This window comes from Phlebotomus papatasi, chromosome 1 (genome assembly GCF_024763615.1).
Source record: "Phlebotomus papatasi isolate M1 chromosome 1, Ppap_2.1, whole genome shotgun sequence".
NCBI classification, from domain to species: Eukaryota; Metazoa; Arthropoda; class Insecta; order Diptera; family Psychodidae; genus Phlebotomus; species Phlebotomus papatasi.
In genome coordinates this window covers 110,269,516-110,294,993 of record NC_077222.1, presented here as the reverse complement: position 1 = coordinate 110,294,993, position 25,478 = coordinate 110,269,516, and the positions used below count along the sequence as shown (strand labels likewise).

The 25,478-nt window shown below is 34.4% G+C and overlaps 1 protein-coding gene across 1 annotated transcript in view; it reads right to left on the bottom strand.

The window, feature by feature from the left end:
* LOC129799258 (uncharacterized) overlaps window positions 1-25,478 on the bottom strand; it is a 55,229-nt gene extending 29,751 nt beyond the window's left edge. Inside the window, exons 1-2 of the mRNA XM_055842983.1 lie at window positions 25,074-25,478; window positions 1,422-1,486 (exon numbers count right to left, since the gene is read on the bottom strand). The gene's annotated coding sequence lies outside the window, so the exon portion shown is untranslated. The remainder of the gene's footprint in view (window positions 1-1,421; window positions 1,487-25,073) is intronic.

Genomic DNA, 25,478 nt, shown 5'->3' with positions numbered 1-25,478 from the left:
AAATATTGGCTAATTTCTATTTCTGTGTGTTCTCTTAGAGATTTCTTTGTGAGACTTTATGAAAAAGTGAGAAAAGACAAGATTTGACCACTGAGGAAGGCTTGGAGTCTGAGCCGAAAGCTTTGGGAATAATCCAGAATTTTCTAACTGACCCCTTTTTCCCCGACGTCCACCGGTTCCCATTGATATTCTTGATACTTCAATCGTCAACAATATCAACAACAGTGTGCAAATGTTTGCTACAAATGAATTTTTGTGTAGACTCAGTTTTTCGTTATTCGGCATTTCGATATCCGCGTGACAGCTGCCAAATGCTGACGGTTTATGTATTCAAAACAATTTTTTTACGAAATAATGTAGTTTGTGCAATGTGAATGATAGTGTAATTTTCATTACAGATAGAGCTCGAAAATCGGGAAGGTTGAACAAAATAATTAGATCCCGAAAAACAATAAAATTTGCTACTATTTAGGATTTTGAGACCTTCAGGAACTAGTCTCAACCTTTAGTCCGAATATCGCTATTGGGTAAATTGGGATAATCTAGAACCGTTTCTAACTCCAAATTTTCAAATTTTCTAGCTGTTATAATAAAAAAAGGAAGATTATGAAGAAGTGGAAGCCTTAAGGTGTCTACGCACTATATAGGAGCAATTTTTAAAAACAATGCTTTTTTAAAGAAAATTCATCTATCATTTCAGATAGAAACGCCAATTTTTGACGAATATTTTTTTTAGCATATAGGATGTCATTATATGGATCAAATGGATCAAATAGACTAATCCAAAAAGTATTTCTTTTAATATGGTCTTGGAGAATTTCCTAATACGGGCTTCAGATCTAATATGGGCTTCAGACCTAAGGCTTAGCCATATGGTTTAATTCGTCTAATTCCTTATCAGGCAAGAGTTTTGAGAAAATTGTTGTTAAGGATTGAATATTAAGGGTAATTTTTCCATGAGATTTTGAAAAATCAGGAAAATTGTTTATTATTTACATTTTTGAGACCTACGAGAACTGGGCTAAACCTCCAGTCTGAATCCAGCATAAGGCTTAGCTATATGGCTTAAATGCTCAAATTTCTTCTCAATCACGATTTTTTGGAAAAATTTAACTTAGGATTGAATTATTAAAAATAAATTACCTATTAGGTTCTCAAAAAGCAAAAAAAAAATTTTTATGTAAAATTTACTTGAATCATTGAAAATTTGAAAAATAATATTTTAATTGATTATACCAATCAAAGGAGGCGTGGCTAAAAAAAATTTAAGTAACGCTCGCTGGAAAAATCGTATACCGAAATAAGATATTCAAAAAATTATGCTATTTAAAAGTTATGCCAGTAATTTTAAACTTTCAAAGATAAGAAGCCAATATTTGGGACTTAAATCATAAAATAAAACATTTCAAAATTATTCTCACCAAAAAATATGGCCTCTGATGTCCCGCTTAGCCGTTTGAGGGTTAATTATCACTGTCGATATTATCTGCAATAAAAAGAAAAATCAATCAATTTTACTAGAATCGAGGAACATCTTTCAATTTGCCCACTTGTCCCCTACATATGTTATGTTGTAAGTGTCATGATAAATTGTTTGGCAATTGGCTTTGCTTCATTTTTCTTCTTCATGAGAACAATTAAGATGGGATTTTTTTTTCATGAATTGGAGATCCACTAAACTGTCTTTCTGAAATGTTTTCTGTATTTTTAGCACGCAGAATTACTCGCGTAAACCCAGTGAAAATGTGCGAAAAACCACTGCATACAATTTTAGCAAGAAGAGTGAGAGATTGTATAAATAAGTGATGATTGCGAATAAAATAGTCACGTAATCACCTGATTATCTCTCCATGATCCATTCCATGATTTTAAGCCAATTTCAACAAAAAGCACCTCTCACTGGAGATTAGAGCAATATTTTCAGGTGGATTTGGATTTTTCGTGAGCTCTTATGGGAGGGAAATTTCTGGCAGGAGCCAGCCCAAAAGCACGCGAGAAAATTTCATGTGAGAGTGTAAAAGTATTTTTGCTCATTGGATGGATGGAAAAATGTAGTTCAGAAGGAAAATTTGCAAAGTGCTCGACATAATAATAATCTCAATTTTTTGACATTCACCTTTGACAGAATTTCATGAAATCAAAATTCATATTTCTTTCCTTCTCTAGCCTATTGAATCTGTCTATCACACTCTTTCGCATTCGAATCTAAATTGAATTTGTTTTGATGTTTAAAAGAAGAAGAAGAGTGTGAAAGAATGGGATAGATATATGCAATACTTTTGAAAAAAGAATGGGATGGAAATTTTGATTTAATGAATTTTTTGTACAATTCATGAGATTTTCTTCTAATCAGATTTAAATTATTACTGAAAAAAGTCAAATATCTTCGCATACGTCAAAATAAAATTATTTTAAAAATATAAAGCGGTCAAAGAATAGGGAAACCTTTGGCTATCCAATGTTTGTTTATATGAGGAAGTCCTCAAAATTAGAAAACAATATCTCGTATGATTCAGCCTGAAACCCCGGTGCAAGCCAAATTAAAGTAAATTTAGATCAAAGAATTAATTAGTGAGGATTCCAAGATCCGTTGAATTACGATATAGGTTTTCTACTAACCTAAATTTAATATTTTTATTGACTAAATTTAATTTTTATGGCTCCGGCACACGTTTTAGATCAGGAAAATTTCATGAACTCGAAATTCAAATCCCTTTCTTTCTCAAAAGATTTGCGTAAGTCTATCTCAATCGTTCGCACTCTTTCTGTTCTTCTTTTTAACATCAGAACAAATTCAATTTAGCTCAATCGAATTTGGAGTGTGAAGGAATGAGATAGACATATGCAAAACGTGTGAGAATAAAAGGAATGCGAATTTCGATATCATGAATTTTTTCTGATCTAAAAGGTGTGCCGGGGTTATTAAAGGCTCAAGGAAAATTTCATGAAATCAAAATTCACTTCCTTTCCTTTCTCAGATGTTATTCAGTTGTTTATCTCATTCTTTATCACTCCAAATTCGATTGCGCTAAATTGAATTTGTTGTGATGTTTAAAAGAAGAAGAAGAGTGCGAAAGAATGAGATAGACATATGCAAAACGTGTGATAAAGAAAGGGATTTGAATTTTGACTTTATTCAATTTTCCTGATCTAAAAGGGTTGTCAGAACTATTGAAATTTAAAGATTCTACCGAAATTTCTCTTGAAAGAAAACGTTGAAATTTTACATATTTGATGGATTATATATCGCTCTCCTCTGAGTTCGAGCAATAAAAAGACAAAGAGGAATTATGTAGGGCAATAAACTACACCCACTCATTGACTCAACTCTTCAGGGTAGGTCACACATGTTCTAACCCTCGACTAAACCTCGTACCACAAGATTCCGTGGGAAGGAGGGGCAATTCTAAATAGCTCATTTTCACGACACTTTTATCCAACATGTAAAAATAGAACTTCCGCCTGATGACTGTAAACAAAAGTCAGGTGTCAGAAGAAGGGAGAGTTGACCTACATCGGAGAAAATAGTCATATTTACACCCTCAAAGAGGTATAAAGACCATTGTTTCAAATCAACAGACTGAGGAAAAGTTTCTATCCTAATGAAATTCAAAAAAAAACAATTGATTGTCAAAAAAGTTTTCGCTATTTTTTTCATCATCCGAACAAGAAATAAATTCAAAATTCTATGGAGATGACACAATAAGTAAAATTTCTTTGTTGAGGGAATTAATTAGAAGCATCTCTCGCCCAAAGCTTTTCTGTCACACACAATCATCAGTCTTCTGGGACCATCGTGACATTCTCTTAACTTTATCTTTGTCACATTTGCCAGGATGCTCACTAGAGACGAAACTTCAACAAGATACTTGATAAGAGGAGACAGTATTTAAAGAGAATGTATACTTGTTCTAAATGGGAGGAGTTGATACCTCAATATAGATTGAAGATGATTAGGGAATTGCGGTTGTAGCTTGAAACCATGTAGCCCTTACTCCAAGGAACGATAAAGACTGTCCTAACAATTTAATTAGAAAATGGCTCATCGGATAATTATGGTTTTGATGACAGATAACTGAAATACTTTTCAAAAGATCTGGATTAAGAAGAAATTAGAATAACTTAAAACCCATTTCACATCGTCATTTCAGTGAACGAACTTTGAGTAACATTAATGTAAAATTCGCTAAATCAGATTCAAAATATATCAGGAATTAGGTAATTATTTTCAATCCACAAGTCCATTATTTTCTGCAAATAATTGCATAATGGTTCCGGCACACCTTTTAGATCAGTAAAATTTCATGAAGTCGAGATTCGCATCCTTTTCTTTCTCAAAACTATTGCATATATTTATCTCACTCCTTCGCACTCTTCTTCTTATTTTAAACGTCACAACAATTTCAATTTAGTTCAAATGAATTTGAAGTACAAGAGAGTAGGATAGACATATGCAAAACTTTTGGGAAAGGAAAGGATGTAAATTTTGACTTTATGAAATTTTACTGATCTAAAAGGTGTGCCGCAGCCATAATAAACTATAATAGCTCTGACTTTTGCTATTATATGGCGAAGAAAAAGACTCTAATTAAAAGACTATTATTTGACTATGTACAATAACTTTATTGACGCGATGTTACTTCTATGCGTGCGTTTATTAGACTGACTTCAATATTTCAAAACCTGACCTGAACAATCTCATCCTATCTCTTTTATCTATCATCTATCTCCATACACTACATAAACAAATTTTAAAAATTGCTCTTTTAAATTGATGTATCCTCGAAACATCTTTTAAATCAAGTAAATTTCATGAAATCAAAATTTCCAAAATTTCTTTAACTAAATTTAATTCGGCGTGATGTTCAAAAGAAGAAGAGTGCATAAGAGTGACACAGACACATGTAAAACTTCTTATATGTGAAACTTCTGAAATGTGAATTTTGACATCATGAAATCTTCCTGATCTAAAAGCGGAATTATTGAAGTTAAAATTCACATCCCTTTCCCTTTCCGAGTTTTGCATGTGTGTTACTCTTACGCACTCTTCTTCTTCCTGTAAACATCACACCAAATTGAATTTAGTTCAATCTAATTTAAAATGCAGATCTCTTGGGTATACAGGCAAAACTCTTGAGAAGGGATATGAATTTTGGTTTCATGACATATTCCTTACTTTATGGATCAAGCATACCTTTTAGATCAGGAAAATTTCATGAAATCGAAATTCACATCCCTTTCTTTCTCACACGTTTTGTATATGACTATCTCATTCTTCCACACTCCAATTTCGATTGAGCTAAATTGAATTTGCTGTTATGTTCAAAAGAAGAGTGCGAAAGTATGAGACAGACATATGCAAAGCGTGTGAGCAAGAAAGGGATTCGAATTTCGACTTCATGAAATTCAAATTCAAGTCGAAATTCACACCCCTTTCTCACACGTTTTGCATATGTCTATCCCACTCTTTCGAACTCTTCTTCTTCATTTAAATATCAAACCAATTTAAATTTAGTTCAAGTAAATTTGGAGTGCAAAAGAATAAGCCAGACATATGCAAAACGTGTGAGAAATAAAGGGATATGAATTTTGATTTCATGAAATTTTCCCGATCTAAAAGGTGTGCCGGAGCCATTAGCATTCAAAATTGTATTGAACTAAATTGAATCTGTTTCATGTTTAAAAGCAGAAGAAAGAAAGGGCTACAAATCTTGCTTTCATGAAATTTTACTTCCTTGATTAGTGGCCTAAATTCAATACAATTTAACTCAATTTTAAATCTAATCGAATCACAGACTGTTGATTATTCCAACTCTGTTAATGAAGACATAAGTTTGAATCAGTCTTGCAAGAAGCTATTTGTGTCGTCCTTTGATGAGTTTGTCAGAGAAGCATATTGATTGACTAAACTTTTGCATAAATATAGCCGCACATGTTAGAACCACCCAAATATCCAAGTCCGAACGTTATGCCAGGCAATGGAGGCGCCTGGTGTAGAAAGTCATGTAGTGAAATGCAGCCAAGTTGTGCAATAAGTCGGTAATTGACCAAATAGGCAAGTTCACATAGAGATCGTGTTTGACCAGAGAGGCCAATTTGAATAAATTGATTGACTTCTTTTGGGGACAGTTGGTAATTTTTGTGGCTGATGCGAGCACAGGGTCAGATTGCCAAACACCGAGCTGCCCCAGGAATGTTTTTCCTCATCTGGAGTTAGCGCGGGAAAAAAACAGTGAGAGTCTTTGTCCTATTTATGCTCGGCAGATGATCAAAATTGATGACTAATGATTGTCATTTGTATTGAGGGTTATTACGTCGTGACGCCACGAGATCAAATAATTATAATTCTAATTGAATCAACTTGCCATTCAGCGAATGGCGAGATATGTATCGCACAGTTGGAATAGAAAGGGCATAATCAGGCAAAACTTCTTTGAAATAAATTCCTTAAGACATTGAATAGAAGTTTTGATTTGTTGTAACTAGGTTAGTATGTTCTCAAATAACAAAATTTAATTGTATAATTAATTAGACCTAAGCTGAATTCAGCTGAGAAATATGTTTTCAGATGAATTAAAATCGGTTAGCATTTGGTGCTCGCTGAATACCCAACACCTCAGCAAAAATATGCTGAAAATGCTGCTATTTTCAGATAACAGTGCTCGCTGGATTCTGACCATTTCAAACACCATTTATTAATATTTTTATTGGGGATCATTATGCTGGATTTTTGGTGCAGACTGCAAGATCCCTGATTCCATCAAAAATGAGATCGAATTGCGCTCAGTACCAAACATGTAAAAATGAGTGTCTGGTATGGGGAAAACTTAAGTGTGGAACTTCCAGGGAGAGTTTCCTAACGGGTTTAGCTCTTCTATCGCTCTGATTACTTCAATTGAAGTCATAGAGCATCTCCTGTCCTGATTGAAAAGCATATTGACCAGCTCGGACCACTACAGGACTTTAATTTGGGTACCGTGATAGAGATTCGATTAGAATCATTGTAATGCAAAGAATTGTAGAGGGCTCTAAGCCCTATAAATGAATAAGATTATAAATAAACATAGTGTAACTACATAAGAAAACAATTTGTCACTGAGGATTCAAATTAGGAACTAACATGAAGGAAAATATTATCAAAATCGACGGAATGTCAAACTTCCCGTGAGCAACTGCTTGCACAAACTTTGCATAATTTTAGGCGAAGCGAAAAAATGCAACGCTGTCATTATAGTCATTATAAATCTTGTGATCGTTCGAAGAATGGATAGATTCCTCTAATCCAGAGGTGTACAAGAAACCGTTTAAACCGAATTAACGTCAAAATAAGTTTGTTATAGTAGCGTTTTGACCATTGACGTACATGTTTCATTTGACGTTAATTCGGTTTCAACGGTTTCTTGCACACCTCTGCTCTATTCCCTAAAAATCGTATTAAGCCACTTCCTTTGCAACCGTGCGATACTTGCTCTGCAAAGAGAATATCAATAGGGGTTTATTTGAATAAATTTTTGATGTACTTCTCATTTCTTCAGCAATATGCGCCTCCCTTATCAATCACATTACTTCCCAGAGAAGTTGGGAATATTGTCACGAAATTACATATATTAATTTCCGCGCAGGTGTATCGGTATTTGGCGGTGGTTCAGAAATGTTGAATGTCACTATGTAATTCTCACCAATTTATACATTACATTCCGTCTCATGTGTGCACAGAATTCGTTTTTTTTCCCTCATAGCACATTTGTTTTCTTCATAAATAATTAATTAAAGTCATTGTCACCGCCCACATGTCTCATGTCTCCTCTTGATTCACCCAATGTGTAAATACTTATAACCAAGGCAGAAGGTTGTTCCATTATTTTTCCATGTGTACACAGACATTCAATTGGGAAAACATTTTCCCGCCAGACAAAGTCCTTGGCAAGTGCAGTTTTTAGTGAAGCATCCAATATCCCAGATTTAATTTTCTGTCAATGAATTTTTGCTTACATGTCCCATAAATGAACGACTAATGAGATAACTTGCACACAGACGATGCTGCAATTAAAAGACCACATGTTGCACAACTTGAGTACCAAGTGCAAAAACTGCATAATATCACCTTTTTTGAGGCATTCCAGCAGCGACTGTAACTTGATTTAGAAATTATTGCATTTACTATTTAAAGTTATTAAACTTGTACCTTTACAGTGATAGATGGCGCTATAGTAATTAATTATTGACATAAACATGAAAGCCCAAATTCTGCGTACACCGGTAAAAATGAAAAGATCACCGAGGATCCACTCAAAAGTATCGATTTTTTTACGTTTATTTAAGCTAATAAAAACAATGAAAAGTTACCTTTGGTGTTCGGTCAGTTAAGAGAAATATGTTGTGAGTAATTAATAAGTTTACGATAAAACATATTCTATCGTGATAAATATGCATTCAAAGTTTCAAATTTGATCCATTCTTTGCGAATGAATTAAATATGATCCATTTTTGAATCAATATGATTCTCCTTTTTTACAAGTGTATGATCTAGTTCAAGTTAATAGGAATATGAGAGATTCCAGGATAAAAACTGTTCCGTCCGGCAAAATTTGCCACCAGTGAAAAAAATGTGGTGCTGGGCAACATAACGGAGCTGCGGTAGTAACGTGTCCATCTTTCCAATTAAGCAAAAGTTTATTTTTGAATTTTCTCTTTGAGAAATAAAAAAATCTGAAGAATTAAAAATATTTGCTTTATTCGCATTTCAAGGTAACTTCTTAAAAATATGCTTTAAGAACTTCAACAAAGCCCTTAATTAAGTACTTAGTGTTAAGGCTGAGTCGTGCCATATTCGTTTACTACTCACCACAAAGCGCTGACGTTTGTCTCATTTTCATATATTTTTAAGTAGTTGAACGTTCTACAACTCAATTAAAACATTGAGTTAAGAACTTATTAAGTACTTAATAAGTACCTAATGTGTTAGCCAGAAAATAACGTAGGTACTTTATTATCTAATTACCCTATTGAATTTTAAGTCGAAAACCAATTTAATAGGGAAAAGCGCTCTACCTTCGGACTACTTAAGCTTCGGACAACTCAATTTTTTTATTCTTAAAGGATTTGACCCATGGCTCTTTTCAAGATATTTGAGGCACTGGACTAGCTCTTAAATTATAATATTATAATGAATAATTATAATAAAAAAATGAGTTATTCGAAGCTCAAGTCGTCCGAAGGTAGCGTGCTTTCCCCTACATTTATTCTATAGTTACATTTTTTAGTAACTTCATTTATAAAAATTAAAAACGAAATTTTGGCAGTTTGACATTGCTGTCAACTTGACAGAAAAAGATAGGAACAGTTGCGACGAATATGAGAACAGTGAGAACAGAAGCGGCGAATAGGGGTAATTGCGTCTACAAATCTGAAATTTTACAATTTTAATCTTTAAATTGCATCCGATTTTATAAAGCCAATTGTAATGTAACTATTACCACTATCACTGTACTGTACTGATAGAACGCCACGGTGAGAGCAGTATACAATCCCTCGATTTTTCCACCCCCAAAATTTCCATTTCCCAACCCCCGGAGACCAATTTTCTCAACAAATCTTCGCGATTCAGACGATTTCTGAGAAATGTCGACACGCTGTTTGTCGGTTTGTTCGTTTGTCCGTCCAGCTGTCGCCAGTTGAAGAGGCCAAACGGTTAGAGATAGCTACATGGAACTTTCGGGTGATACCCTGCCCATAAGTCGACACAAGGATCGATAAGGATCAACCTTCCACTTCTTCTCAAAAAACCAATTTTTTTTCATTTTTGGATATCTTTTGGAGATAATCCAGATGGACTTTTCGTTCTTATAGGAAAATACCGTTGAATCGTTCTTAATAATGGTTTTCCACGGTCCAGATTAAAAATAAAAAGGTCTAGATCTAGAGAGCGTATTTCTTAACCCTTTAACGACGAGACACTTTTTATGGACTGAAAATCAACAATAAAAATTAAACTGAGAAACATAAACAATGATAAGTCTTACATCTCACCTTGGAAAGGCCAACAAAGTCTGATTCAGTGTATTTTGTGCTTCTATGAATGATAGGGACAAAAATAGCTCAAAAATTTAAGTAATTTTTCTGACAATACCAATGAATAATAATTTTCGCTTTAATGAAAAATATTACGTATGAGTATTGTGGTTTTTATTGCCAAAAGGGTTTTGCTTAAAAAAAATTGGAAGTATAAAAAATAAATAAAATCAATTATGAATTTAAGAATTTAAAAATTCGCCAATTTTGAGCTTAAATATTTTCTGCATAGCAAATGGCTAGAGACTTGCAAAAAATATTCTAGATTCCTTCAACCTTTTACTTTACAATTATGTACAGACATAAGAAAAAATAACTTTAGGTAGTCAGGAAAAATTATTTTCTTTATGGGACACCGGTGTTCCAATCGTCCTTAAAGGGTTAACCGAATGGTATCATTTTTGGTCTCGTTGGTGAGGTCTTGGAATTTCCGTTAAAACTGAACTGGTTCCAACTGCTTAAGAATCGGTCTAGAGTTGAACTAGGGACAAAGGGAACATGGATTTTGACCTGGACTTAAGGTTCTAATCGGTTTTGAACCAGTAATGAACCGGTTATAAATCGATAAGTAATTTTCGCCCGAAAATCAATATTATTACTCATAACATTATTTTGGGGGATCTCTTGAATGATTTTTGAATCGGTTTAAATCGGTTAACAACAGGTAAACGGTAGATGCGAAGGTACTTTTGAGGTATAGCATCTAAGTCACGAGTTCGAGCACTTTGCAAAGCCTAGGACGCTTTGCCACCGCCTTTTACAATGATGAAGCAGGTTATAAGAGTCGCGTGCTTTCTTAGTGATATTTAACATCAATTGCAATAAAATATTCTCACGAGAATTTATTAAAAAAATATCAAGCGTATCTGAGAGATCACTTTCCTGAGACGGAAAATTCTTAATTGAAGATTTTTATAACGAAAAGGTTAGCAAATGATATTGCATAAGTTACCAATTAGCCAAAGTGATGAGCATTTTTCCGTTTTGTCGTTTAGATTTCTCTTTGTGATATTGAGAAATATTCATGGTATAATGTTTTCTACCATAAACAAAGAGAATTAATAAAAATTTTGCAGACAATAGCTCGCGGTGGCTCGTAATTCAAGTTCGATACTTTTGACTTTGATGGCTATTTCCAATTTTAATTTACTTGTTCTTCAACTTCGTGTGAAAATCGAAATAGGTTTAGAGTTTAAGAAATTGACTGATACTTGAGCATTCCTTTCTCTCTTTTTTTTTTAATTTCCTGTATTTTGAGAACTTTCTATCATTATTCCTTTTCCCTCCCATAGAAGAACTTTCATAAATGTTTTTCCCCATGATCTTCAATATCCAGTTTGGTGTTTTTTTTTGCACATAAAGTGCTAAATCCGCTGCTGTAATTTATCTAAGTCACTCTACCGTGAAACAAGGCGATGGAAACTAAAAGAACTCTTGAAGAGTCTCAAATTGGTGCGGAAAAAAAACCAGAAGGTTCACTTGAGGTTCTTGTCTTACATTTTTCAATTGAACACCTTGGTACCATGGCAAATTAATTTGCTTTTGGTAAATCAATTAACAAACTTCTCTCATTACCGAATCCTTCAATTCTTTCCCTGATCAAATTCAAGTCAACTTTAGATTTAAGATGCAGACGAGTACTTGGAGAAATTTGCATTTTTGGTAGAAAGGGGCTGTGAATCGAGTGAAGGCGATAGGAAAGTCTCAATTAAAGCAATTAAGAGAAAAATTAGTGGAGATTAAATTGCTCAAAGTCGGCTGCAATTAAAATTTTAAAATATTCTATCCACACATTATTCACCTAACTGATTTTTATTGTTTGAGCTCTAACGAGAAAGCAATAAAATCTATTGTTTGTGCGATTTATATAGGTTCAAGGTACCGTACCAGGAGGTTTAAAAAAAAATACAAAAATTCAAACTTAAAAAAATTGTAGGGGAAACTGGGGCACCGCCAAACACGGGGAGCAACAAACACTAATTTTTATTTCAAAACTACTTGGTGCTACCCCGTGTTTGGTGGTGCCCCAGTTTCCCCTATAGGTAAAAGCTTTCAGGCTACGTACACACTCTGGCTTTGAACACTTTTCAGGAATTCAGGATTTTTTCCGGGAAATGTGTGACTATATAGATAGGTCAGATTCATTAAAGAAATATGAACGAAAATATGAAGTGTTCCAATCCAAGCCAGATTTTGTGCGAAGCCTGAAGCCATTTCCCTAGAATGCACTTTGGGTAAGTGTACCAAATTCCGGCCAGCTTGCAATTTCGGCCATATTTTTGTTCCTCGAATTTCCATGAATTTTTAGTTTTTGCATTCTCTTGAGATTGTACAATGCAAAAAAATAACAAAAAATGTCGCTTCGACGAGCAAGATGATCTGAAAAAGACATTGAAAGAATTCTGGAAGGGCAAGGAACTATGAGAATGAAGGTGGCCGAAATAGGCCACCAATGCTATGTCTACATTTTTATTCATTTTAAAATGTATTAAGAATGATTTTAGAGAAAATAAAGATGATAAACTATCTGCAAGGTTCCAAGCAACACTCCTTGTAAAAGAGTAACAAAAATATTCAATTTTTATTAAAAATATTACATTTCAAACTTGAGACTTTGTCGCTTGCATGCAACTATGCCGAAATTTGGCACACTTATCCTATTTCTTTAAAAAAAATATTAAATTTTTTTATAATCTCCAGAAGGTTTTTCAACGTTTACAATCTCTAACTAGCATAATGATTGACTGACGAGATTTTTGTTCTTTTCACCCACAAAATGCATCAGCAATTTTTGAACATTTCTTTTCATTCTTGTTATTTTCTCACTCCAGAGGCGAATTAATTTTCACGCTTGGTCGCATAGGTTTCTGCTGCAGCCTCATTAAAAATTCTGGTGCATCGCCCTAAATTTCCGCTCTGTGGCCAAATCATCTCTTACATTCCCCATGAGAAGACATCTCGCATTTGCTGGGAGCAAGGAGTGAAAGTTTCTTTTGGAAAACACTAAGAAAGTGATAAATAAGTTCCTTTTTTTATTGCTCCAGCTCAGAAAGGAAGCAATATTCTAATCCCTTAACACCTTACTCTTGGGATCTCAAATAGGTCACATGTTTATCTATTTCTTAGGAGCCAAACAGTAAAAATTCAATTTCCAGTCTTCAGTGACTTCCCTTCCTAATGCCCTACAAATGTTTTTCCTTCATTCTCCCCAAGGAAACCCTGCTTTTAGGCTTATTCTGACAACGGATCCAACAATTTTTCTTAGCTTTTAATTAATTATCCCTAAGTCCAGGTGAAAATTACGTCCACTTGTGCAAAATCGGATTTATTTGAAAGGTCTTGGAAATCCCAATGTGACTGTATCGATCCCAATCTGTTATAAATTAATTGTGCACAAATGGAACATTAATCAACTATTTGATTTTGGTATGACACTGTTGCTATAATTTATGAACAGAATCAAATCAGATTAGCATGAGGGATAGTCATTGTTAGGAAACTCAGACCACTCTAGCACAAAAAGTGTTTCTATTCCTTAAGGTACCGTAAGAAACTTACAGGATAGTCTTGGGATTGGAATATCTTTGGAACTCATGGACAAATTGCGGGATTCTATGAAAACCCAGTGAGAACTTATTCGGATTTGAACTGGGAACCTTTGGGATTGCGTGCTGTATTTAAATTTACAGTGAAATCTTGGGATTCCATTTGAATCTACAGAGTTCTCTTGGTATTCCATTTAAACCTTCAGAGTTCTCTTGCGATTCCGTTTAAACCTATAGAGAGCTCTTGAAATTCCATTTAAACCTTCAGAATTCTCTTGGGATTCCATTTAAGCCTACAGAGATCTCTTGAACTTCCATTTAAACCTTCAAAGTTCTCTTGGAATTCCATTTAAAGCTACAAAGAACTCTTGAGATTCCATTTAAACCTTCAGAGTTCTCTTGGGATTCCATTTAAACCTACAGAGATCTCTTGAAGTTCCATTTACCTTTAGAGTTCTCTTGGGATTCCATTTAAACCTACAAAGAACTCTTGGGATTCCATTTAAACTTACAGAGATCTCTTGAGATTCCAATTAAACCTGCAGAAATCTCTTGAAATTGCATTTGGACATACAGAAAGCTTTTGGGATTTCATTTAAACCTACAAAGAACTCTTGGGATTCCATTTAAACCTACAAAGAACTCTTGAAATTCCGTTTAAACCTTCAGAGTTCTCTTGGGATTCCATTTAAACCTATATAGAGCTCTTGGAATTCTATTTAAACCTACAAAAAGCTCTTGGGATTCCATTTGAACTAACAGAGAGCTCTTAAGATTCCATTTAAACCCACAGAGAATTTTTGTAATACCATTTAATCCTACAGAAAACTCTTGGGATTGCCTTTAAACTTACACAAAACTTTTGGGATTCCATGGTAGTCAATGAGGAAAATTTATGAATACACATCTGGATAATCTCAACTTCAAACCACTATGATTAGATGATTTACCAAAGAAACCTTTCTGAGTTATCGAATTTGTGAGTTCAAGCACTCTGCGAACTTCCTCTGGCCATTGTTTTTGGAAGGAAATCTCAATCCGTGATGAATCTGAGACAATAGGGTTAACAGTGATTTTCCTACTAATAACCAGTGCAATCGGATATCTATTTCTGTACACCAGATGATTCACAATTGAGTTAATCGAATGCCATTCATTGTATCACGAACATTTTGTATAGGCTTCCCATTGGTGAAGAAGGAGAAGTTTATGAATGAAACCACAAGAGAAAACCTTGAATGTCTCCCAAGCAACAATCACAAATCTGTCGTTTTCACCAAGGAATCCCATCAAGGGGGAATTTTCTTCCATTATAGTGCTAAAGTGTGAAGAAAAATTTGCAGATAAGACCAGTAGAATGATGCAAGCAATTGCTACAAATGATCGAGGACATTAGGGCTTCCGCGATATACCAGGCGTCTCCACAACTCATCATCGATTTATTGCTGAGGTTGGTTTCCATGCAAAGCCCACCCTCCTCCTAAACACCGTGGAATCAATAAAGCAGAAATTATTGACTAATTTCCTTGGTGAAGGACAGTGAAATGGTCTGCGAAAAAAAACCATTTGAAATGTTTGACACAAAATAACGAACCAGGAAAAGTTTTTCATCAACAATTACCGAGTGGCACGTTTTCGTTTCCCCTACTAATGATGATGGCCAAGTTTTGTATTAAATAGCATGGAATGGAATGTGATGTTAAGAGTGACATTTACATTGGACATAATCACTTCAGCTGGCGTCCCAACATCGTGGAATTTATGAGAAAAATTCTTCACCATTAAGTTCTTATGTGAAAATAGTCTTTTAATATGGGTCAAATCCTCACCCACTAACCCACACTGGGCTCTACCCTTACGGCTTCCAGAATCACCCTCTGGGAGAATGTATTTCATGCAATTAATTAACATTTTAGTGAGTGGCAGGAAAAGTCAAGCACAGCATTAAATGTGCATTAGTGGTAATTTAGAGTAGTCTCTGGGTGGAGAGATTAAGGACAATCCCCTCGGTAAAATTTCGAGACAATGTGGCGACTGATAAAAGAGCAATAAATGAAATTTATTTATACTCACAATTGAAAATGATAGTTTATATCAAGTTACAAGTTAATATTATTATTAATTTGAATAAAGTACAAGAACGCGAATCCGAAATAATAATGGTGCTATCCCAATGAAAAATTAATATGTCTTTTTTGTACGTTACTGTTCTCAAATGCTTCTGCATTATCTACTTTTCTTTGTATTGGTTCCTGTCACGACTGTTTCGTGGTTCTTGAACACAGCGAGGATTGGTGAAAACAGTCGAGACAGGAACCAACAGAAAGAGAAGTCGATAATACAGAAGCACTTGAGAACTAATGATTAATTATACATTCTGACATAATTTATATGTCTTTATTTTTATTAATAAAGAGGATCTGTTCTCTGTGCAACGACAATACAAAAAAAATTAAGAAAAACTATGTAGAAATCGAACTTAAACTTTCTACTTGCGAGGTAAACCCCATTTATAGTAATTAATAAAAAATAAAATAATAATGTAATTGTGGGAACTGGAGTGAGGTCAGTTGGGATATGTCGATCAATTGGTGCGTGTCCAAAATGGGAAGTTACAGCAGAAGAAGAAGAAGATTGACGGCAGCCAATGAATAAAGAATAAAGACGTGTGTATTTTGATACGAGAAATTAATATTAAATATAGATTTTTAGAAACTAAAATTGAGTGTTTTAGTGAGAATGGAACCTACAGAACAGGTTGTGATAATAATAAATGATAATTAAAGATTAGAAACATAAAAATAAGAGTTAACTGTAACCTGAAGCAAGCAAGAACGCTTAAGAATGATATTTTTGGTCCTTCGACCCGGATAATACTTTTAATATTTTCATCTTTTTCTTGTATATTCTGAAAGTTTGGAAAGCACGTGGAAACTCCCGAAAAGATCAGTCATTTTTAATAGTAATTGTTATATTTCTTGAAGGTGAGAGACAATTTGTCAATGATTTTCGATGGCAAAAATACTGTCAGGGCAAATTCAAGGCTTCGTAAGTATTATACGAGTTCTATTTTCCGCAAAGAAGAGACTTTATTAAATTATATTTCATGAAATAAAAGATATTCGTATCCGTAATATAGTAAAAACTAGAAAACGTTAAGCCAAGACACATACCAACAAGTTGTAACCAAAAACGGTAGACTGAATGCAATTTATAGCACTTCCCCAAACTGTTTTTCTATTTATCATTTTAAAAGTGATAAACTTTATAATTTTCATGATCAATAATTACTCAAAAACAACTTTTGGCAAGGGGAAGGCATTATGAGACAAACATGAAAACAACTTTCAACACTTCCTTCTGGAATTTCTTTGGCACTTCCAAAATTTATATGAATAGTTCTCGAAATCTGTACACTACCTCCAATCTATTATCCATCACTTGGCTTTTAGTATCACGAAAAAGAATAAAATCGTTCACGAAATACATTTTATTTATTTCCTGGTGTGTGTCTCAGCTTACAATAAGAAGAAGTCTGAAGCCAATAATGGCTACGTTCAGTAACAACCTTTCGAAGAGACAAAGGCACTCCAAAGCCAAGCCAAACCTATTCGAAAATCTACCGGAAGCCTAAAGTGCAAGTTCACGTACTCGCCGCTTTAGCGCTGATTGTTCTGGCAATTCGAATTTAGATATTCTTGATACTTATCGTCACTGTGTGTAAACGTTTGCTGCAAAAAGTGAACGTTTAAATTGCAATTTCATTAAAAAAAAATATCGGTTTGTTTAAACGTTCGAACTTGCAACGGATTCTGACCTAAATTCTCTCTAATATACATACCTCCGAATCGGTACAGGAAAACTTCAACCGGAGAGAGCTCTCAAATTGGAATGGTTCTGAACGAGAGGATTCCATCTAACACCAACTAGAACATCTTACTGGGTAGTTTAGCCATTGTTTTTAATTGTGTCTTGAATTTTTAAGCTCTTAGGTATATGTCTCAGCTAATAAAATTTGCTTTTTATTAATTGTTTATCTGATTGTGTCTTACAGTTATTACGTCATTAGGAGTCTCGATCGATGTACTGTAGAGACCGTAGATGTGGGTGACTGTACCATCTGTAAGCTCGTAAGCTTTTCGTAAGCTTTTCTTTAATTCTTACTTAATAGCTCTGTTCAGTAATAACCTTTCGAATATGTGAAAGTTCACATTCGATGCTTAAGCGCTATCCGTTCTTCTATTTCGATTTTTAGGTATTCTTTACATTTCAATCATTAAAAATGTAAACATCAGTGCTAAGCTTGCTGAAAAAGATTATCTTTATGTAGTTTTGTGGAATATCAGTATGACAGAAAATTTCGATTTCAATTTCAATAAAATAAATACCCTTTTGACATACTTTTTTTCATTTTTTGCAACTCGTTGGTTTAAATTTTCGAACTTCCAACGGGTTTTAGGTAAATTTTCTCTGATATACCTTTGACTTGGCAGGGTGGTGGTATTACTTGTGGCCTGTCTTTACTTTTGGCTTCCTCGCAAAAACTTCACTTTTTGTCACAAAATGATTGCGGAAAACATTAAAATTAAAATTATTTGATGTGTTATAGCACATCACATTTTTTCGTTTTCGGAATCATTTTCTGACAAAAATTGCAATGAGGCCATAAGTAAAGACAGGTTACAAGTAATGCCGCCACCCTATAAACCTCAATCGGAGAAAGCTCTGAAATCGGGAAGGTTATTACGGAACGTAGAGAATGATGGTCTTCACGGATCCTATAAACTATGTCCGATCGATATGGACCATCAAGCGTTAGAATTAAAGAAAAGCTTACGAACAGCAGTGTGGTAAATTCTTCCCAGAGGGCAGTTACCCGCATTTACGGTATTAATTGTTTCTTATCTTTTATGTGATTCTGTTCCTAATCTAATAACTTTCAAAAACGTATAGTACGAGAACAATTATTCACATAGGACTTAATTTAATTTCACATTTGTATTTTCTTGTTTAATTTGGGGTTTTACGTGAAACGTACTTCTACCTTCCTCTTCTAAGTATGAGTAAAATGTTTTTGTTATTGCACAACATTTGAAAGTGAAGCGAGGTGTAAAACATATTTTATAGAAGTTTATTCATTGCTACCGACAATATAAATGCTTTAAATATGAATGCCAGTGGTGGACTTTCTGCAAGCTTTGTCAATATTTATAAAGAACAATGTCATAACTTTTAAAATGATTTAAAGAGCACATTCAATGGTATGATATACAGATTGTGAATATCAATATTTCTGAATAAAAATACTTGAAAGGTTAGAGGGAAGCATGTGAAAGCTTAAGAGTGAGATCTTTTGCATGTGATAGAGATGAATTTGCAACCGAACAGATGCTATTGATTAGAGCAAAAAAAGCATTGCAATTGCACCTTCATCCTCAATGATAGCCGTAATTTTCTGATGAATATCTCGTGTAATAAATATCTTCATTGAATGTTCCTAGGAGTAATCTAAGCAGGGGGGTGACATTAGCTCTGAAAAATGCGACCAGTTTTAGTGTAATTTTTTCCCTGTTTTCTTACACATTTCACAAGATATCTCCAAAATTACGTAGGTTGTCAATTTGGGGTCTTCGGTTGCTTATTCTATATTAAATTGGCTTTTATTTCGTATTTGTATTTTTTGATAATTCATTCTACAATGACAGAAAACAGCTAATGAACTCAAAAGTTTTTTCGGCACGCTAGAAACATATGGGAAACATAGGAAACGTCATGCCCCTGAATCTAAGTATAGAGGAGTTTTTATTTTGATAAATTTCACGCGACTTTTGAAATATTTCTCTAACGTCCTGCAATTTTCCCACTTAAAACACCTGAATCCTCGAGGGTTCGAGCATCAGGTTCCAATAGATTCCGCTCAACAGGTTGCTCGTTGAATGGGAAACTAAAGTGAATTTTAAATGAGCAAATCCCCTTCGATCCCTTCCCTCCTATAAGCATTTACATAAATTAGTGTACGTCATTAATATGGAGCTGGTACAGCATTAATTAATAATAAATGCTGATGGATGTTCCATTAAAGAAGCTGTTCTCTCCGGTGCTGCGTGCAATTTTCTGCAAAAATGTGTTGATGGTGCAACAGCCATTTAATTCTGCGATGGAAGACTCAGTGATTCAGTCAACCTTCGTGTCAGACCCCAACACACCGGGGTGTGGAGTATCTGGGCAAAATATGGGGCTAAGTCGTCACAGTCGCGGTGTCTAACTCTTCGATGTGTGCGAAAATGCCGCGATTCCGCGGAGGGAACACGGGGCGCCATGTCTGGGGTCAGATGCAGTCACTCGGCCACTCCCAAGACCCAGTGAAAGTGGCCAAGAGATCATCCCGGGCATTCAAAGGGCAGGCAATCGAGCAATTTAGGCAGGTAGGAAATATCTTCCATTAAAATCCATTAAATATTTTTAAAATATTAGGCTCAATTTTCAAAATAAAATTGTTTACACCCATAAAATATTAATTGAACATCAAGTTGCTTCCACGTGATAGACTACTTCAACCATGCCAACAATAATTAAAGAATTAGATTAAAGTTAAATGCTCACAAATTCTGCTAATGCGTCACAGTGTAATTATTGAGTGAGACAAAAATTCGACGAAACTTTGTTGTCAGTCAGGTGCTAATAAATTAAATGAAAATATTTTCGATGGTATTTAAATGTTGTAACTTTCAAAAATCATTTTCAAATAATTATTCACAAATATTGCTACGCATATAATGAAACGGAAATCTATGCCGTTTTGGCGAAAAGAAAAACAAAGCATTGATACGTTTCTCAGCAATTGAATGAACCACACCTTCTTGAAGGTAAATAAATTGAGAGATATTTTTCATATTTAATCGATGTTTTGTTTTAAATTCCATTGCACAAAACCAGATGAACTTTTTTTCTTTGTTTTAAATTTTTATACATAAATTACAAATGATTTGTTATTTATTTATCAATTGGTATGCGTCATGTTTATTTAGTTTTATCAATAATAAGGGTCTTATGCTCAACGCACAATAACTTTTGTTTGTAAACATGTTTACAAAATTTTCTATGAGAGAGAGCAAGATGACTAGATCTAGATTTCATTCACTCTCACTGAAATGTCAAAAACGTATTTACAAAACAAAAGTGATTGTGCGTTGAGCATTACACTTCGTGGTTTTCTTCAAAGCAGTCTGCTATTGCCTTTTGTCTTAAGCGGTCTTCAGACTAGGAGTTTGGCCAAGTTCCCGAATTTAGCAAAATCTTAAATAGCGAGAAATTTTAATACTTTTTAAAACTTAATAAGTCATTTATCAATCGAATCTTAAGTTAAATTTCTCCAAACAAAAAATCGTGCTAAGCTTTAGATCTGAAATCCGTATAAAGCGGTCTTCAGACAAGACGGATTAGCCAAGTTCCCGAAGGTTTCTAAATCCTAAATACCTTTCCAGAATCTATTAGGCTATTTGTTTTTGATAACCCAATTATAAGAGAAATTTTTCCAAAAAAAATTGGATTGAAAAGAAATTAGAGCAGTTAAGAGCAGTTAAAAATAAAAATTTACTATGTTAAAAAAAATTGAGAAAATACGGTGTATTCCATTCTTTTTCGTTTGCATAAGGTTCAGATTTTCCAAATGATAATTAAAGGTCATAGGTTTTTCATTGCTTTTCGAAAAATTAAAACGTCAGGCTTAAAGTGAAACTTGTGAGATAAATTTTCTTTATTTAAATTAAAAAATAAACAAATAAATAAATATTAAAATATCTTTAACAAAAGAGCAGCTAAAGCTGGTTTTAACCAGTATCCAGTTTAAAAAAAAAACAGTTACTACAAGAAATAAAAATCGTAATAAAGGTTTGTAAATAAATTTGGTAATATAATTTGTTTTGCTCAGTCTGATCAGTAAAAATACAAAATTTGTAAAACAAATTGATTTACCCATAAATATCTTATTAAATTGTAAAATGGTTATTCCAAAAAGTTTATTAGTCTCTTTTTATAGGTATTTTACTGGTCCAATTGTTTAAATTGAAAGTTTTATATTTTCCCGATAAGACAAATATAAATATTTATTTTATTTCATTCTATTTAATAAAAAATCAGCAAAAAAAAATTTTTGAAACTAATTTTATTCCAACAGCTTTCCCATATTTTGCTTTAATTCTTACTGCTCGAACTCAAAAGGCGAGCAGTATATAAAATCCGTTTTTTTCAAATTGTTTCCATTTTGGAGCTTAAACGGTAAGAGATATCTATTTCCAGTCTTCGATGACCCCTAATATTAAATTATCTAGATCTAGACGTTTTTCCATTTCTTCCACACCCTTTTATCACCGCTAAAACCATATTTATTGTTTGTTTCTCAAAATTTGTCCAAGCTTATTTTAAAACGATTTTTGGATATGTTTTTGTGGTAGCTCAGGTGGAAATTTTACCCATGCGTACCTATGATAAAAAAGTTCGCCATTTTGAATTGTTAAAAGCCAAATTTAAACCACTCAGGAGGGCTCACTTTTCAACCGATTTCATTAAATTTGATATTTTGGAAAGGTCTTGAAATTCTTTTTTGAAAATCATTTTCTATTTAAGAATGTTTAGATTTCTGACCTAAAAAGAATGCTAATAATGTATCTAAAAACTATGTCGAGATGTTGGACGCTTTTCTATCTCTTTTACCTATTTTTAAAACTTATGTAGTAATTAGTTTTCTAATGAAGAATTTTATTGAATCTAAATATACTTTGAGAGAGTAATTTTATGCAATTTTGCAATTATAAAAGAAAATTAAATAAAAGAAATATATAAAGTCAATTAATAAACGTGGATTACTCAAGTGCAATAAGTTTGAAAAAAATAGTTCTTTACTCATATTTCTTCTTGCGTAAATTATTAAATATTTTTAAATGATTAGTCAGATAGGGAATTCTGCAATATTATGATATATATATATATATTATGCAATATTATTATGTCTTTATTATTTATTATTTGGAAATGAGATTCAAATCAATTACTAAAAGCTTCGTAAAGCTCGATTCGATAGTCTTTGGACTTTACTGTTGTTCTGCTCCTGAATTTGCTACGAAAATTTGTCATATGGCTTTGTCATGTTGTTGCAGAATACACCTCCTGTAGGGGAATTTTGTAACGATATGACAATGTCATGTAACAAATTCTAGTGGTAAATTCGGGCGCAGAATAGCATTAAAGCCCAGTGAGCATCAAATAGCCTTTACAAGGAACTCTGTGAAGCTCTCAGTAACTGATATTAATTTGATTTTCGATTAATTTATTCAGAATTTACCACATAAACATTTTTGAATTTGTCATATGACATTGTCATACTCTTACAGAATTTCTTTACCTGTAGGGGAATTCTGTATCAGTATGGCGGCAATGCCATATGACAAATTCAAAATTTTTTTTGTTAAATTTGAAATAAATTAATCGAAAACCAGATTCATATCAGTTACTAAGAGGTTCATAGAGCTTCTTTCAATAGTCATTCGATGCTCATTGGGCTTCAATAACGTCTTGCTTGCGAATATAACCACGAGAATTTGTCATATGACATTGTCACTTCGTTACAGAATTCTCCTACCTGAAGAGGTATTCTGTAACACCATAACAATGTCATATGACATATTTTCGTAATAAAATTTGAGACCAGTGTATGAATTCTGAGATGGTGAGTTTTTCACGTGAGAAATTCACGGCTCTTAGATCACATTTGGTAAGCATTTTGTCAAGCTTTCGTAAAAGCTTTCATGTGAATTCTTAGATGCTGTAAGTGTTTCATGTGACACTTTCTGTGAAATCTTCACCAAACGCTTACAGGAAACGATATAAAAAACCGTGAGTTTCTCACGTGAAAAACTCACACATCTCACAATTCATACTCAGGACCACATTAAAACCCAGCGAGCATTTAATGGAAATCGCAAGGAGCTTTTTGAGGTTTTTATAGTAACTGATATGATTCTGGAATATATGGGTACCGGAGTGGGTAGTCTGATACTTCAGCGTTGAAACGGGATCCAGAAGGCCCAAAATACTTGTGCCTTCATTCAGGAATATAGTCCATTGTTGGTTGAACCATTGTAGCTTAATGGCACAGCAATTGTGAACTACGCCAAGTCCTAGTTCGTCGGGGGAATTTGGAGTTATTTTAGGAAAACATCGACTCTTTTCAGAGCTTTCGGCTCGGTCTCCAAGCCTTCATCACCGAGCCGAAAGCTCTGAAAAGAGTCGATGTTTTCCTAGAGTAACTCCAAATTCCCCCGACGAACTCCGGTACCCATATATTCTATTGTCTACGTCGGTTTTCTCACAATGATATGATTCTGATTCTGAAATTTTTAAATTTGTTATATGACATTGTCATACCGTTACAGAATACCCTTACTGGAGGTGAATTCTGTAACGATATGACAATGTCATATGACAATTTTATTTTTTTATGTGGTAAATTCGGAAGACATAATTAAAAATCCGACTCATGCCAGTTACAGAGCTGCCTACAATAGCCATTAGATGCTCACTGGACTTTAATGTTGTCCTACTCAAAAATTTACCATGAAAATTTGTCATATGACATTGTCATACTGTTATAGAATACTCTTACTGGTCCTCTATCTAAAACTTTTGCATGATTCCAAATCCTTTATTTAAAAAAAGCTTGATTCTTTTGAAAAATCTCAGTTCTGTTTGCATGAGCATAGATATGCTGAAGGAAGGATTGCGTGTTCGAAAACTGGCAATATTCCGCGGTGCTTGGGCGGCCACATAAACGCAAAAGTGTGCGAAAGAAGGCAAAAATCAACAAGTATTTGTTGGATGAAAACGAGTTTGGGTCTCGCATTTCATACACAATAAATATGAGCTTCTTTTCTTCGCGCGCGCCCCTTCCAACAACACACCAACATCGGAGGCCCCACAACTTTCTTGCAACGGACCGAAGCACCTCTCTGCTGAGAACGTTCTTGGGATCCCGGCGAGACTTCGATATAGCGAGAAGGTGCGACGAGAATTCTATGATGATGTTTGCACAACATATTCTTCTTTTTTTCTTCTGCTTTTGCTACCTCTCTCCCAAACGTGTCTTATCCCACAGCGGAAAATTCTCAATTTAACCACCCATCCGCCCTCAACAAATGCCTCTTCTTACTGAGAGCTCATCCACAAGAGGAATTACACGACAAATTTATTTACAGAACAGGTGCGGCTTTGTGTATGTTTTTTATTTCTTCTTCTTTTTTCTCTGCCCCATGCTCCCCAACATTGTGTCATGCAAGGCACACACGGAGTCATCCTTCTCCCTGGGGAAAGGTGTTTTACCATCTCACAGAGGTTCAACCTCCCCCCAAAGAAAAATTCCCAAAAGATTGCAGGGGAAAATGTGGGAAAGAAAGCTTTGCTTACCGCACGTGACGTAGTCCGTTGATGAGATTTAAATCCCTCTTGTAAGTCAATTGATTGTGAATCCTCAGAAGGGCTCCCCAAAAGCACACGCAAGAAGTTTGAGAAGCACTGAGATTGAGGTATTCCGACTCACACACACTCCAATCTCCTCTTTCGTTTGCGATATGTTGTGGAATTCACCCTCACCTGCCACCCACTTTCAGTTTGGCACGGGATTTTAGCACGAGACACCTTCTCATCCACCTATCACACCCACTCACGCGGAATCACTCTTGCTAGGGACTGTGGCGACTAACACGCGACGGAGGCACCTGGTTCATCGGCGGTGGCTAAACTCGTACTAACTGGAAAGTTCTTTTGAGCGCGATGTCGATCCAACATCACAACGGTCGCAGCCCAAACAGC